This window comes from Sorex fumeus, unplaced genomic scaffold, assembly GCF_029834395.1.
Source record: "Sorex fumeus unplaced genomic scaffold, SorFum_2.1 ptg000019l, whole genome shotgun sequence".
NCBI lineage: Eukaryota > Metazoa > Chordata > Mammalia > Eulipotyphla > Soricidae > Sorex > Sorex fumeus.
Genome location: NW_026606076.1, coordinates 9,774,906 through 9,789,885, shown reverse-complemented (window position 1 = coordinate 9,789,885; position 14,980 = coordinate 9,774,906).

Sequence of the window (14,980 nt, the reverse complement as noted above, 5' to 3'; positions counted from 1 at the left end):
GACTTTCCCAAGTGGTATAACGAAAACCGGCCTGGAGTGGAGAGTCAGAAGAATCCAGATTCGCAGTGAATGAATGGAACATTGTGTAGCGCAGATTCCAATGATTTCTGAAGGCTGGGTTATGTGGTCAGGAAAATGAAGAGCTGACCAGGGTTGAGAGGATAGCCAATTGAACAGCACGGCCGTGAGTTTTAACAGGCCGCTGAAAACCACCTCTGGGTTCCTTGGAATTTCATCAGTGGTGTAAAGAAAACCTGCCGGGAGTGGAGATTCACATGAATTCCAGATTCGCAGTGAATGAGTGGAACATTCTGTAGTGGAGATTCCAATGATTTCTGAAGACTGGATTCTGTGCACAGGAAAATGAAGTGCTGACCAGGGTTGAATTCATAGCCTATTGAACATCACAGTTGTGAGTGTGAAAAGGCCGCTGAAAACCAACCTGTTCTTACTTGGACATTTACCAGTGGTGTAACGCAAGCCTGCCTGGAGTGCAGATTCAGATGAATTCCAGATTCGCAGTGAATGAGTGGAACATTCTGTAGTGGAGATTCCACTGATTTCTGAAGACTGGATTCTGTGCAAAGGAAAATGAAGTGCTGACCAGGGTTGAATTCATAGCCTATTGAACATCACAGTTGTGAGTGTGAAAAGGCCGCTGAAAACCAGCATTTTCTTACTTGGACATTTACCAGTGGTGTAACCAAAGCCTGCCTGGAGTGCAGATTCAGATGAATTTCAGATTCGGAGTGAATGAAAGGAACATTCTGTAGTGGAGATTGCAATGATTTCTGCAGTCTGGATTGTGTGAACAAGAAAATACCGAGCTGCCCAGGTTTGAGTGGATAGCATATTGAGCAGCACTGCTGCGAGTATGAACAGGCCGCAGAATACCAGAATTGGGTTCCCTGGACATTCAAGAGTGGTGTAAGGAAAACCTGCCTGGAGTGGAGAGTCAAATGAATTCCAGATTGGCAGTGAATTAGTGAACACTCTGTCGTGGAGATTCCAATGATTTCTGAAAACAGGGTTAAGTGGACAGGAAAATAAAGAGCGGAGCAGGGTTCCCTGGATAGCCAATTGAAGTGCATGGCTTCGAGTGTGAAAAAGCCGCTGAAAACCAGCATTGGGTTACTTGCACTTTGAAGAGTGGTGTAACGAAAGCCTGCCTGGAGTGCAGATTCTGATGAATTCCAGATTCGCAGTGAATGAAAGGAACATTCTCTAGTGGAGTTTCCAATGACTTCTGAAGTCTGGATAGTGTGGACAGGAAAATGAAGAGCTGACCATTTTTGAGTTGATAGCCAATTAAACAGCACGGATGCCAGTGTGAACAGGCCGCAGAAAAACACTATTGTGTAACTTGGACTCACCCAAGTGATGTAATGAAAACCGGCCAGGGGTGGAGAGTCAGAAGAATTCCAGATTCGCAGTGAACGAATGGTACATTCTGTAGTTCAGATTCCAATGATTTCTGAAGGCTGGGTTTTGTGGACAGGAAAACGTAGAGAAGAACAGGGTTCTGTGGATATCCAAATTAACATCCCGTCTGGGAGTGTGAACATGTCGCTGAAAACCAGCATTGGGTTACTTGGACATTTACTAGTTGTGTAACGATAGACTGCCTGCAGTGCAGATTCAGTGAAAAAATGGCACATTCTGTAGTGGAGATGACAATGATTTCTGAAGACGAGATTGTGTGAACAGGAAAATGCAGGGCTGTTCAGGTTAGAATAGAGAGCCTATTGTACTGCACGTATGCGAGTATGAAAAGGCCACTTAAAACTAGCATTGGGTTACTTGGACATTGACCAGTGGTGTAACGAAAGCCTGCCTGGAGTGCGGATTCAGAAGAATTCCAGATTCCCAGTGAAGGAAAGGAACATTCTGTAGTGGGGATTCCGATAACTTAAGAAGCCTAGATGGTGTGGACAGGAACATGAAGAGCTGACCAGAGTTGTGTGGATAGCCAATTGAACAGCACGGATGGAGTTTGAACAGGCCGCAGAAAACCACTATTGTGTTACTTGGACTTTCCCAGGTGGTATAACGAAAACCGGCCTGGAGTGGAGAGTCAGAAGAATCCAGATTCGCAGTGAATGAATGGAACATTGTGTAGCGCAGATTCCAATGATTTCTGAAGGCTGGGTTATGTGGTCAGGAAAATGAAGAGCTGACCAGGGTTGAGAGGATAGCCAATTGAACAGCACGGCCGTGAGTTTTAACAGGCCGCTGAAAACCAGCTCTGGGTTCCTTGGAATTTCATAAGTGGTGTAAAGAAAACCTGCCGGGAGTGGAGATTCACATGAATTCCAGATTCGCAGTGAATGAGTGGAACATTCCGTAGTGGAGATTCCAATGATTTCTGAAGACTGGATTCTGTGCACAGGAAAATGAAGTGCTGACCAGGGTTGAATTCATAGCCTATTGAACATCACAGTTGTGAGTGTGAAAAGGCCGCTGAAAATCAACCTGTTCTTACTTGGACATTTACCAGTGGTGTAACCAAAGCCTGCCTGGAGTGCAGATTCAGATGAATTTCAGATTCGGAGTGAATGAAAGGAACATTCTGTAGTGGAGATTGCAATGATTTCTGCAGTCTGGATTGTGTGAACAAGAAAATACCGAGCTGCCCAGGTTTGAGTGGATAGCATATTGAGCAGCACTGCTGCGAGTATGAACAGGCCGCAGAATACCAGAATTGGGTTCCCTGGACATTCAAGAGTGGTGTAAGGAAAACCTGCCTGGAGTGGAGAGTCAAATGAATTCCAGATTGGCAGTGAATTAGTGAACACTCTGTCGTGGAAATTCCAATGATTTCTGAAAACAGGGTTAAGTGGACAGGAAAATAAAGAGCGGAGCAGGGTTCCCTGGATAGCCAATTGAAGTGCATGGCTTCGAGTGTGAAAAAGCCGCTGAAAACCAGCCTTGGGTTACTTGCACTTTGAAGAGTGGTGTAACGAAAGCCTGCCTGGAGTGCAGATTCTGATGAATTCCAGATTCGCAGTGAATGAAAGGAACATTCTCTAGTGGAGTTTCCAATGACTTCTGAAGTCTGGATAGTGTGGACAGGAAAATGAAGAGCTGACCATTTTTGAGTTGATAGCCAATTAAACAGCACGGATGCCAGTGTGAACAGGCCGCAGAAAACCACTATTGTGTAACTTGGACTCACCCAAGTGATGTAATGAAAACCGGCCAGGGGTGGAGAGTCAGAAGAATTCCAGATTCGCAGTGAACGAATGGTACATTCTGTAGTTCAGATTCCAATGATTTCTGAAGGCTGGGTTTTGTGGACAGGAAAACGTAGAGAAGAACAGGGTTCTGTGGATATCCAAATTAACATCCCGTCTGGGAGTGTGAACATGTCGCTGAAAACCAGCATTGGGTTACTTGGACATTTACTAGTTGTGTAACGATAGACTGCCTGCAGTACAGATTCAGTGAAAAAATGGCACATTCTGTAGTGGAGATGACAATGATTTCTGAAGACGAGATTGTGTGAACAGGAAAATGCAGGGCTGTTCAGGTTAGAATAGAGAGCCTATTGTACTGCACGTATGCGAGTATGAAAAGGCCACTTAAAACTAGCATTGGGTTACTTGGACATTGACCAGTGGTGTAACGAAAGCCTGCCTGGAGTGCGGATTCAGAAGAATTCCAGATTCCCAGTGAAGGAAAGGAACATTCTGTAGTGGAGATTCCGATAACTTAAGAAGCCTAGATGGTGTGGACAGGAAAATGAAGAGCTGACCAGAGTTGAGTGGATAGCCAATTGAACAGCACGGATGGAGTTTGAACAGCCGCAGAAAACCACTATTGTGTTACTTGGACTTTCCCAAGTGGTATAACGAAAACCGGCCTGGAGTGGAGAGTCAGAAGAATCCAGATTCGCAGTGAATGAATGGAACATTGTGTAGCGCAGATTCCAATGATTTCTGAAGGCTGGGTTATGTGGTCAGGAAAATGAAGAGCTGACCAGGGTTGAGAGGATAGCCAATTGAACAGCACGGCCGTGAGTTTTAACAGGCCGCTGAAAACCAGCTCTGGGTTCCTTGGAATTTCATCAGTGGTGTAAAGAAAACCTGCCGGGAGTGGAGATTCACATGAATTCCAGATTCGCAGTGAATGAGTGGAACATTCTGTAGTGGAGATTCCAATGATTTCTGAAGACTGGATTCTGTGCACAGGAAAATGAAGTGCTGACCAGGGTTGAATTCATAGCCTATTGAACATCACAGTTGTGAGTGTGAAAAGGCCGCTGAAAACCAACCTGTTCTTACTTGGACATTTACCAGTGGTGTAACGCAAGCCTGCCTGGAGTGCAGATTCAGATGAATTCCAGATTCGCAGTGAATGAGTGGAACATTCTGTAGTGGAGATTCCACTGATTTCTGAAGACTGGATTCTGTGCAAAGGAAAATGAAGTGCTGACCAGGGTTGAATTCATAGCCTATTGAACATGACAGTTGTGAGTGTGAAAAGGCCGCTGAAAACCAGCATTTTCTTACTTGGACATTTACCAGTGGTGTAACCAAAGCCTGCCTGGAGTGCAGATTCAGATGAATTTCAGATTCGGAGTGAATGAAAGGAACATTCTGTAGTGGAGATTGCAATGATTTCTGCAGTCTGGATTGTGTGAACAAGAAAATACCGAGCTGCCCAGGTTTGAGTGGATAGCATATTGAGCAGCACTGCTGCGAGTATGAACAGGCCGCAGAATACCAGAATTGGGTTCCCTGGACATTCAAGAGTGGTGTAAGGAAAACCTGCCTGGAGTGGAGAGTCAAATGAATTCCAGATTGGCAGTGAATTAGTGAACACTCTGTCGTGGAGATTCCAATGATTTCTGAAAACAGGGTTAAGTGGACAGGAAAATAAAGAGCGGAGCAGGGTTCCCTGGATAGCCAATTGAAGTGCATGGCTTCGAGTGTGAAAAAGCCGCTGAAAACCAGCATTGGGTTACTTGCACTTTGAAGAGTGGTGTAACGAAAGCCTGCCTGGAGTGCAGATTCTGATGAATTCCAGATTCGCAGTGAATGAAAGGAACATTCTCTAGTGGAGTTTCCAATGACTTCTGAAGTCTGGATAGTGTGGACAGGAAAATGAAGAGCTGACCATTTTTGAGTTGATAGCCAATTAAACAGCACGGATGCCAGTGTGAACAGGCCGCAGAAAACCACTATTGTGTAACTTGGACTCACCCAAGTGATGTAATGAAAACCGGCCAGGGGTGGAGAGTCAGAAGAATTCCAGATTCGCAGTGAACGAATGGTACATTCTGTAGTTCAGATTCCAATGATTTCTGAAGGCTGGGTTTTGTGGACAGGAAAACGTAGAGAAGAACAGGGTTCTGTGGATATCCAAATTAACATCCCGTCTGGGAGTGTGAACATGTCGCTGAAAACCAGCATTGGGTTACTTGGACATTTACTAGTTGTGTAACGATAGACTGCCTGCAGTGCAGATTCAGTGAAAAAATGGCACATTCTGTAGTGGAGATGACAATGATTTCTGAAGACGAGATTTTGTGAACAGGAAAATGCAGGGCTGTTCAGGTTAGAATAGAGAGCCTATTGTACTGCACGTATGCGAGTATGAAAAGGCCACTTAAAACTAGCATTGGGTTACTTGGACATTGACCAGTGGTATAACGAAAGCCTGCCTGGAGTGCGGATTCAGAAGAATTCCAGATTCCCAGTGAAGGAAAGGAACATTCTGTAGTGGAGATTCCGATAACTTAAGAAGCCTAGATGGTGTGGACAGGAAAAGGAAGAGCTGACCAGAGTTGAGTGGATAGCCAATTGAACAGCACGGATGGAGTTTGAACAGGCCGCAGAAAACCACTATTGTGTTACTTGGACTTTCCCCAGTGGTATAACGAAAACCGGCCTGGAGTGGAGAGTCAGAAGAATCCAGATTCGCAGTGAATGAATGGAACATTGTGTAGCGCAGATTCCAATGATTTCTGAAGGCTGGGTTATGTGGTCAGGAAAATGAAGAGCTGACCAGGGTTGAGAGGATAGCCAATTGAACAGCACGGCCGTGAGTTTTAACAGGCCGCTGAAAACCAGCTCTGGGTTCCTTGGAATTTCATCAGTGGTGTAAAGAAAACCTGCCGGGAGTGGAGATTCACATGAATTCCAGATTCGCAGTGAATGAGTGGAACATTCTGTAGTGGAGATTCCAATGATTTCTGAAGACTGGATTCTGTGCACAGGAAAATGAAGTGCTGACCAGGGTTGAATTCATAGCCTATTGAACATCACAGTTGTGAGTGTGAAAAGGCCGCTGAAAACCAACCTGTTCTTACTTGGACATTTACCAGTGGTGTAACGCAAGCCTGCCTGGAGTGCAGATTCAGATGAATTCCAGATTCGCAGTGAATGAGTGGAACATTCTGTAGTGGAGATTCCACTGATTTCTGAAGACTGGATTCTGTGCAAAGGAAAATGAAGTGCTGACCAGGGTTGAATTCATAGCCTATTGAACATGACAGTTGTGAGTGTGAAAAGGCCGCTGAAAACCAGCATTTTCTTACTTGGACATTTACCAGTGGTGTAACCAAAGCCTGCCTGGAGTGCAGATTCAGATGAATTTCAGATTCGGAGTGAATGAAAGGAACATTCTGTAGTGGAGATTGCAATGATTTCTGCAGTCTGGATTGTGTGAACAAGAAAATACCGAGCTGCCCAGGTTTGAGTGGATAGCATATTGAGCAGCACTGCTGCGAGTATGAACAGGCCGCAGAATACCAGAATTGGGTTCCCTGGACATTCAAGAGTGGTGTAAGGAAAACCTGCCTGGAGTGGAGAGTCAAATGAATTCCAGATTGGCAGTGAATTAGTGAACGCTCTGTCGTGGAGATTCCAATGATTTCTGAAAACAGGGTTAAGTGGACAGGAAAATAAAGAGCGGAGCAGGGTTCCCTGGATAGCCAATTGAAGTTCATGGCTTCGAGTGTGAAAAAGCCGCTGAAAACCAGCATTGGGTTACTTGCACTTTGAAGAGTGGTGTAACGAAAGCCTGCCTGGAGTGCAGATTCTGATGAATTCCAGATTCGCAGTGAATGAAAGGAACATTCTCTAGTGGAGTTTCCAATGACTTCTGAAGTCTGGATAGTGTGGACAGGAAAATGAAGAGCTGACCATTTTTGAGTTGATAGCCAATTAAACAGCACGGATGCCAGTGTGAACAGGCCGCAGAAAACCACTATTGTGTAACTTGGACTCACCCAAGTGATGTAATGAAAACCGGCCAGGGGTGGAGAGTCAGAAGAATTCCAGATTCGCAGTGAACGAATGGTACATTCTGTAGTTCAGATTCCAATGATTTCTGAAGGCTGGGTTTTGTGGACAGGAAAACGTAGAGAAGAACAGGGTTCTGTGGATATCCAAATTAACATCCCGTCTGGGAGTGTGAACATGTCGCTGAAAACCAGCATTGGGTTACTTGGACATTTACTAGTTGTGTAACGATAGACTGCCTGCAGTGCAGATTCAGTGAAAAAATGGCACATTCTGTAGTGGAGATGACAATGATTTCTGAAGACGAGATTGTGTGAACAGGAAAATGCAGGGCTGTTCAGGTTAGAATAGAGAGCCTATTGTACTGCACGTATGCGAGTATGAAAAGGCCACTTAAAACTAGCATTGGGTTACTTGGACATTGACCAGTGGTGTAACGAAAGCCTGCCTGGAGTGCGGATTCAGAAGAATTCCAGATTCCCAGTGAAGGAAAGGAACATTCTGTAGTGGAGATTCCGATAACTTAAGAAGCCTAGATGGTGTGGACAGGAAAATGAAGAGCTGACCAGAGTTGAGTGGATAGCCAATTGAACAGCACGGATGGAGTTTGAACAGCCGCAGAAAACCACTATTGTGTTACTTGGACTTTCCCAAGTGGTATAACGAAAACCGGCCTGGAGTGGAGAGTCAGAAGAATCCAGATTCGCAGTGAATGAATGGAACATTGTGTAGCGCAGATTCCAATGATTTCTGAAGGCTGGGTTATGTGGTCAGGAAAATGAAGAGCTGACCAGGGTTGAGAGGATAGCCAATTGAACAGCACGGCCGTGAGTTTTAACAGGCCGCTGAAAACCAGCTCTGGGTTCCTTGGAATTTCATCAGTGGTGTAAAGAAAACCTGCCGGGAGTGGAGATTCACATGAATTCCAGATTCGCAGTGAATGAGTGGAACATTCTGTAGTGGAGATTCCAATGATTTCTGAAGACTGGATTCTGTGCACAGGAAAATGAAGTGCTGACCAGGGTTGAATTCATAGCCTATTGAACATCACAGTTGTGAGTGTGAAAAGGCCGCTGAAAACCAACCTGTTCTTACTTGGACATTTACCAGTGGTGTAACGCAAGCCTGCCTGGAGTGCAGATTCAGATGAATTCCAGATTCGCAGTGAATGAGTGGAACATTCTGTAGTGGAGATTCCACTGATTTCTGAAGACTGGATTCTGTGCAAAGGAAAATGAAGTGCTGACCAGGGTTGAATTCATAGCCTATTGAACATGACAGTTGTGAGTGTGAAAAGGCCGCTGAAAACCAGCATTTTCTTACTTGGACATTTACCAGTGGTGTAACCAAAGCCTGCCTGGAGTGCAGATTCAGATGAATTTCAGATTCGGAGTGAATGAAAGGAACATTCTGTAGTGGAGATTGCAATGATTTCTGCAGTCTGGATTGTGTGAACAAGAAAATACCGAGCTGCCCAGGTTTGAGTGGATAGCATATTGAGCAGCACTGCTGCGAGTATGAACAGGCCGCAGAATACCAGAATTGGGTTCCCTGGACATTCAAGAGTGGTGTAAGGAAAACCTGCCTGGAGTGGAGAGTCAAATGAATTCCAGATTGGCAGTGAATTAGTGAACACTCTGTCGTGGAGATTCCAATGATTTCTGAAAACAGGGTTAAGTGGACAGGAAAATAAAGAGCGGAGCAGGGTTCCCTGGATAGCCAATTGAAGTGCATGGCTTCGAGTGTGAAAAAGCCGCTGAAAACCAGCATTGGGTTACTTGCACTTTGAAGAGTGGTGTAACGAAAGCCTGCCTGGAGTGCAGATTCTGATGAATTCCAGATTCGCAGTGAATGAAAGGAACATTCTCTAGTGGAGTTTCCAATGACTTCTGAAGTCTGGATAGTGTGGACAGGAAAATGAAGAGCTGACCATTTTTGAGTTGATAGCCAATTAAACAGCACGGATGCCAGTGTGAACAGGCCGCAGAAAACCACTATTGTGTAACTTGGACTCACCCAAGTGATGTAATGAAAACCGGCCAGGGGTGGAGAGTCAGAAGAATTCCAGATTCGCAGTGAACGAATGGTACATTCTGTAGTTCAGATTCCAATGATTTCTGAAGGCTGGGTTTTGTGGACAGGAAAACGTAGAGAAGAACAGGGTTCTGTGGATATCCAAATTAACATCCCGTCTGGGAGTGTGAACATGTCGCTGAAAACCAGCATTGGGTTACTTGGACATTTACTAGTTGTGTAACGATAGACTGCCTGCAGTGCAGATTCAGTGAAAAAATGGCACATTCTGTAGTGGAGATGACAATGATTTCTGAAGACGAGATTTTGTGAACAGGAAAATGCAGGGCTGTTCAGGTTAGAATAGAGAGCCTATTGTACTGCACGTATGCGAGTATGAAAAGGCCACTTAAAACTAGCATTGGGTTACTTGGACATTGACCAGTGGTATAACGAAAGCCTGCCTGGAGTGCGGATTCAGAAGAATTCCAGATTCCCAGTGAAGGAAAGGAACATTCTGTAGTGGAGATTCCGATAACTTAAGAAGCCTAGATGGTGTGGACAGGAAAAGGAAGAGCTGACCAGAGTTGAGTGGATAGCCAATTGAACAGCACGGATGGAGTTTGAACAGGCCGCAGAAAACCACTATTGTGTTACTTGGACTTTCCCCAGTGGTATAACGAAAACCGGCCTGGAGTGGAGAGTCAGAAGAATCCAGATTCGCAGTGAATGAATGGAACATTGTGTAGCGCAGATTCCAATGATTTCTGAAGGCTGGGTTATGTGGTCAGGAAAATGAAGAGCTGACCAGGGTTGAGAGGATAGCCAATTGAACAGCACGGCCGTGAGTTTTAACAGGCCGCTGAAAACCAGCTCTGGGTTCCTTGGAATTTCATCAGTGGTGTAAAGAAAACCTGCGGGAGTGGAGATTCACATGAATTCCAGATTCGCAGTGAATGAGTGGAACATTCTGTAGTGGAGATTCCAATGATTTCTGAAGACTGGATTCTGTGCACAGGAAAATGAAGTGCTGACCAGGGTTGAATTCATAGCCTATTGAACATCACAGTTGTGAGTGTGAAAAGGCCGCTGAAAACCAACCTGTTCTTACTTGGACATTTACCAGTGGTGTAACGCAAGCCTGCCTGGAGTGCAGATTCAGATGAATTCCAGATTCGCAGTGAATGAGTGGAACATTCTGTAGTGGAGATTCCACTGATTTCTGAAGACTGGATTCTGTGCAAAGGAAAATGAAGTGCTGACCAGGGTTGAATTCATAGCCTATTGAACATGACAGTTGTGAGTGTGAAAAGGCCGCTGAAAACCAGCATTTTCTTACTTGGACATTTACCAGTGGTGTAACCAAAGCCTGCCTGGAGTGCAGATTCAGATGAATTTCAGATTCGGAGTGAATGAAAGGAACATTCTGTAGTGGAGATTGCAATGATTTCTGCAGTCTGGATTGTGTGAACAAGAAAATACCGAGCTGCCCAGGTTTGAGTGGATAGCATATTGAGCAGCACTGCTGCGAGTATGAACAGGCCGCAGAATACCAGAATTGGGTTCCCTGGACATTCAAGAGTGGTGTAAGGAAAACCTGCCTGGAGTGGAGAGTCAAATGAATTCCAGATTGGCAGTGAATTAGTGAACGCTCTGTCGTGGAGATTCCAATGATTTCTGAAAACAGGGTTAAGTGGACAGGAAAATAAAGAGCGGAGCAGGGTTCCCTGGATAGCCAATTGAAGTGCATGGCTTCGAGTGTGAAAAAGCCGCTGAAAACCAGCATTGGGTTACTTGCACTTTGAAGAGTGGTGTAACGAAAGCCTGCCTGGAGTGCAGATTCTGATGAATTCCAGATTCGCAGTGAATGAAAGGAACATTCTCTAGTGGAGTTTCCAATGACTTCTGAAGTCTGGATAGTGTGGACAGGAAAATGAAGAGCTGACCATTTTTGAGTTGATAGCCAATTAAACAGCACGGATGCCAGTGTGAACAGGCCGCAGAAAACCACTATTGTGTAACTTGGACTCACCCAAGTGATGTAATGAAAACCGGCCAGGGGTGGAGAGTCAGAAGAATTCCAGATTCGCAGTGAACGAATGGTACATTCTGTAGTTCAGATTCCAATGATTTCTGAAGGCTGGGTTTTGTGGACAGGAAAACGTAGAGAAGAACAGGGTTCTGTGGATATCCAAATTAACATCCCGTCTGGGAGTGTGAACATGTCGCTGAAAACCAGCATTGGGTTACTTGGACATTTACTAGTTGTGTAACGATAGACTGCCTGCAGTGCAGATTCAGTGAAAAAATGGCACATACTGTAGTGGAGATGACAATGATTTCTGAAGACGAGATTGTGTGAACAGGAAAATGCAGGGCTGTTCAGGTTAGAATAGAGAGCCTATTGTACTGCACGTATGCGAGTATGAAAAGGCCACTTAAAACTAGCATTGGGTTACTTGGACATTGACCAGTGGTGTAACGAAAGCCTGCCTGGAGTGCGGATTCAGAAGAATTCCAGATTCCCAGTGAAGGAAAGGAACATTCTGTAGTGGAGATTCCGATAACTTAAGAAGCCTAGATGGTGTGGACAGGAAAATGAAGAGCTGACCAGAGTTGAGTGGATAGCCAATTGAACAGCACGGATGGAGTTTGAACAGCCGCAGAAAACCACTATTGTGTTACTTGGACTTTCCCAAGTGGTATAACGAAAACCGGCCTGGAGTGGAGAGTCAGAAGAATCCAGATTCGCAGTGAATGAATGGAACATTGTGTAGCGCAGATTCCAATGATTTCTGAAGGCTGGGTTATGTGGTCAGGAAAATGAAGAGCTGACCAGGGTTGAGAGGATAGCCAATTGAACAGCACGGCCGTGAGTTTTAACAGGCCGCTGAAAACCAGCTCTGGGTTCCTTGGAATTTCATCAGTGGTGTAAAGAAAACCTGCCGGGAGTGGAGATTCACATGAATTCCAGATTCGCAGTGAATGAGTGGAACATTCTGTAGTGGAGATTCCAATGATTTCTGAAGACTGGATTCTGTGCACAGGAAAATGAAGTGCTGACCAGGGTTGAATTCATAGCCTATTGAACATCACAGTTGTGAGTGTGAAAAGGCCGCTGAAAACCAACCTGTTCTTACTTGGACATTTACCAGTGGTGTAACGCAAGCCTGCCTGGAGTGCAGATTCAGATGAATTCCAGATTCGCAGTGAATGAGTGGAACATTCTGTAGTGGAGATTCCACTGATTTCTGAAGACTGGATTCTGTGCAAAGGAAAATGAAGTGCTGACCAGGGTTGAATTCATAGCCTATTGAACATGACAGTTGTGAGTGTGAAAAGGCCGCTGAAAACCAGCATTTTCTTACTTGGACATTTACCAGTGGTGTAACCAAAGCCTGCCTGGAGTGCAGATTCAGATGAATTTCAGATTCGGAGTGAATGAAAGGAACATTCTGTAGTGGAGATTGCAATGATTTCTGCAGTCTGGATTGTGTGAACAAGAAAATACCGAGCTGCCCAGGTTTGAGTGGATAGCATATTGAGCAGCACTGCTGCGAGTATGAACAGGCCGCAGAATACCAGAATTGGGTTCCCTGGACATTCAAGAGTGGTGTAAGGAAAACCTGCCTGGAGTGGAGAGTCAAATGAATTCCAGATTGGCAGTGAATTAGTGAACACTCTGTCGTGGAGATTCCAATGATTTCTGAAAACAGGGTTAAGTGGACAGGAAAATAAAGAGCGGAGCAGGGTTCCCTGGATAGCCAATTGAAGTGCATGGCTTCGAGTGTGAAAAAGCCGCTGAAAACCAGCATTGGGTTACTTGCACTTTGAAGAGTGGTGTAACGAAAGCCTGCCTGGAGTGCAGATTCTGATGAATTCCAGATTCGCAGTGAATGAAAGGAACATTCTCTAGTGGAGTTTCCAATGACTTCTGAAGTCTGGATAGTGTGGACAGGAAAATGAAGAGCTGACCATTTTTGAGTTGATAGCCAATTAAACAGCATGGATGCCAGTGTGAACAGGCCGCAGAAAAACACTATTGTGTAACTTGGACTCACCCAAGTGATGTAATGAAAACCGGCCAGGGGTGGAGAGTCAGAAGAATTCCAGATTCGCAGTGAACGAATGGTACATTCTGTAGTTCAGATTCCAATGATTTCTGAAGGCTGGGTTTTGTGGACAGGAAAATGTAGAGAAGAACAGGGTTCTGTGGATATCCAAATTAACATCCCGTCTGGGAGTGTGAACATGTCGCTGAAAACCAGCATTGGGTTACTTGGACATTTACTAGTTGTGTAACGATAGACTGCCTGCAGTGCAGATTCAGTGAAAAAATGGCACATTCTGTAGTGGAGATGACAATGATTTCTGAAGACGAGATTTTGTGAACAGGAAAATGCAGGGCTGTTCAGGTTAGAATAGAGAGCCTATTGTACTGCACGTATGCGAGTATGAAAAGGCCACTTAAAACTAGCATTGGGTTACTTGGACATTGACCAGTGGTGTAACGAAAGCCTGCCTGGAGTGCGGATTCAGAAGAATTCCAGATTCCCAGTGAAGGAAAGGAACATTCTGTAGTGGAGATTCCGATAACTTAAGAAGCCTAGATGGTGTGGACAGGAAAAGGAAGAGCTGACCAGAGTTGAGTGGATAGCCAATTGAACAGCACGGATGGAGTTTGAACAGGCCGCAGAAAACCACTATTGTGTTACTTGGACTTTCCCCAGTGGTATAACGAAAACCGGCCTGGAGTGGAGAGTCAGAAGAATCCAGATTCGCAGTGAATGAATGGAACATTGTGTAGCGCAGATTCCAATGATTTCTGAAGGCTGGGTTATGTGGTCAGGAAAATGAAGAGCTGACCAGGGTTGAGAGGATAGCCAATTGAACAGCACGGCCGTGAGTTTTAACAGGCCGCTGAAAACCAGCTCTGGGTTCCTTGGAATTTCATCAGTGGTGTAAAGAAAACCTGCCGGGAGTGGAGTTTCACATGAATTCCAGATTCGCAGTGAATGAGTGGAACATTCTGTAGTGGAGATTCCAATGATTTCTGAAGACTGGATTCTGTGCACAGGAAAATGAAGTGCTGACCAGGGTTGAATTCATAGCCTATTGAACATCACAGTTGTGAGTGTGAAAAGGCCGCTGAAAACCAACCTGTTCTTACTTGGACATTTACCAGTGGTGTAACGCAAGCCTGCCTGGAGTGCAGATTCAGATGAATTCCAGATTCGCAGTGAATGAGTGGAACATTCTGTAGTGGAGATTCCACTGATTTCTGAAGACTGGATTCTGTGCAAAGGAAAATGAAGTGCTGACCAGGGTTGAATTCATAGCCTATTGAACATCACAGTTGTGAGTGTGAAAAGGCTGCTGAAAACCAGCATTTTCTTACTTGGACATTTACCAGTGGTGTAACCAAAGCCTGCCTGGAGTGCGGATTCAGAAGAATTCCAGATTCCCAGTGAAGGAAAGGAACATTCTGTAGTGGAGATTCCGATAACTTAAGAAGCCTAGATGGTGTGGACAGGAAAATGAAGAGCTGACCAGAGTTGAGTGGATAGCCAATTGAACAGCACAGATGGAGTTTGAACAGGCCGCAGAAAACCACTATTGTGTTACTTGGACTTTCCCAAGTGGTATAACGAAAACCGGCCTGGAGTGGAGAGTCAGAAGAATCCAGATTCGCAGTGAATGAATGGAACATTGTGTAGCGC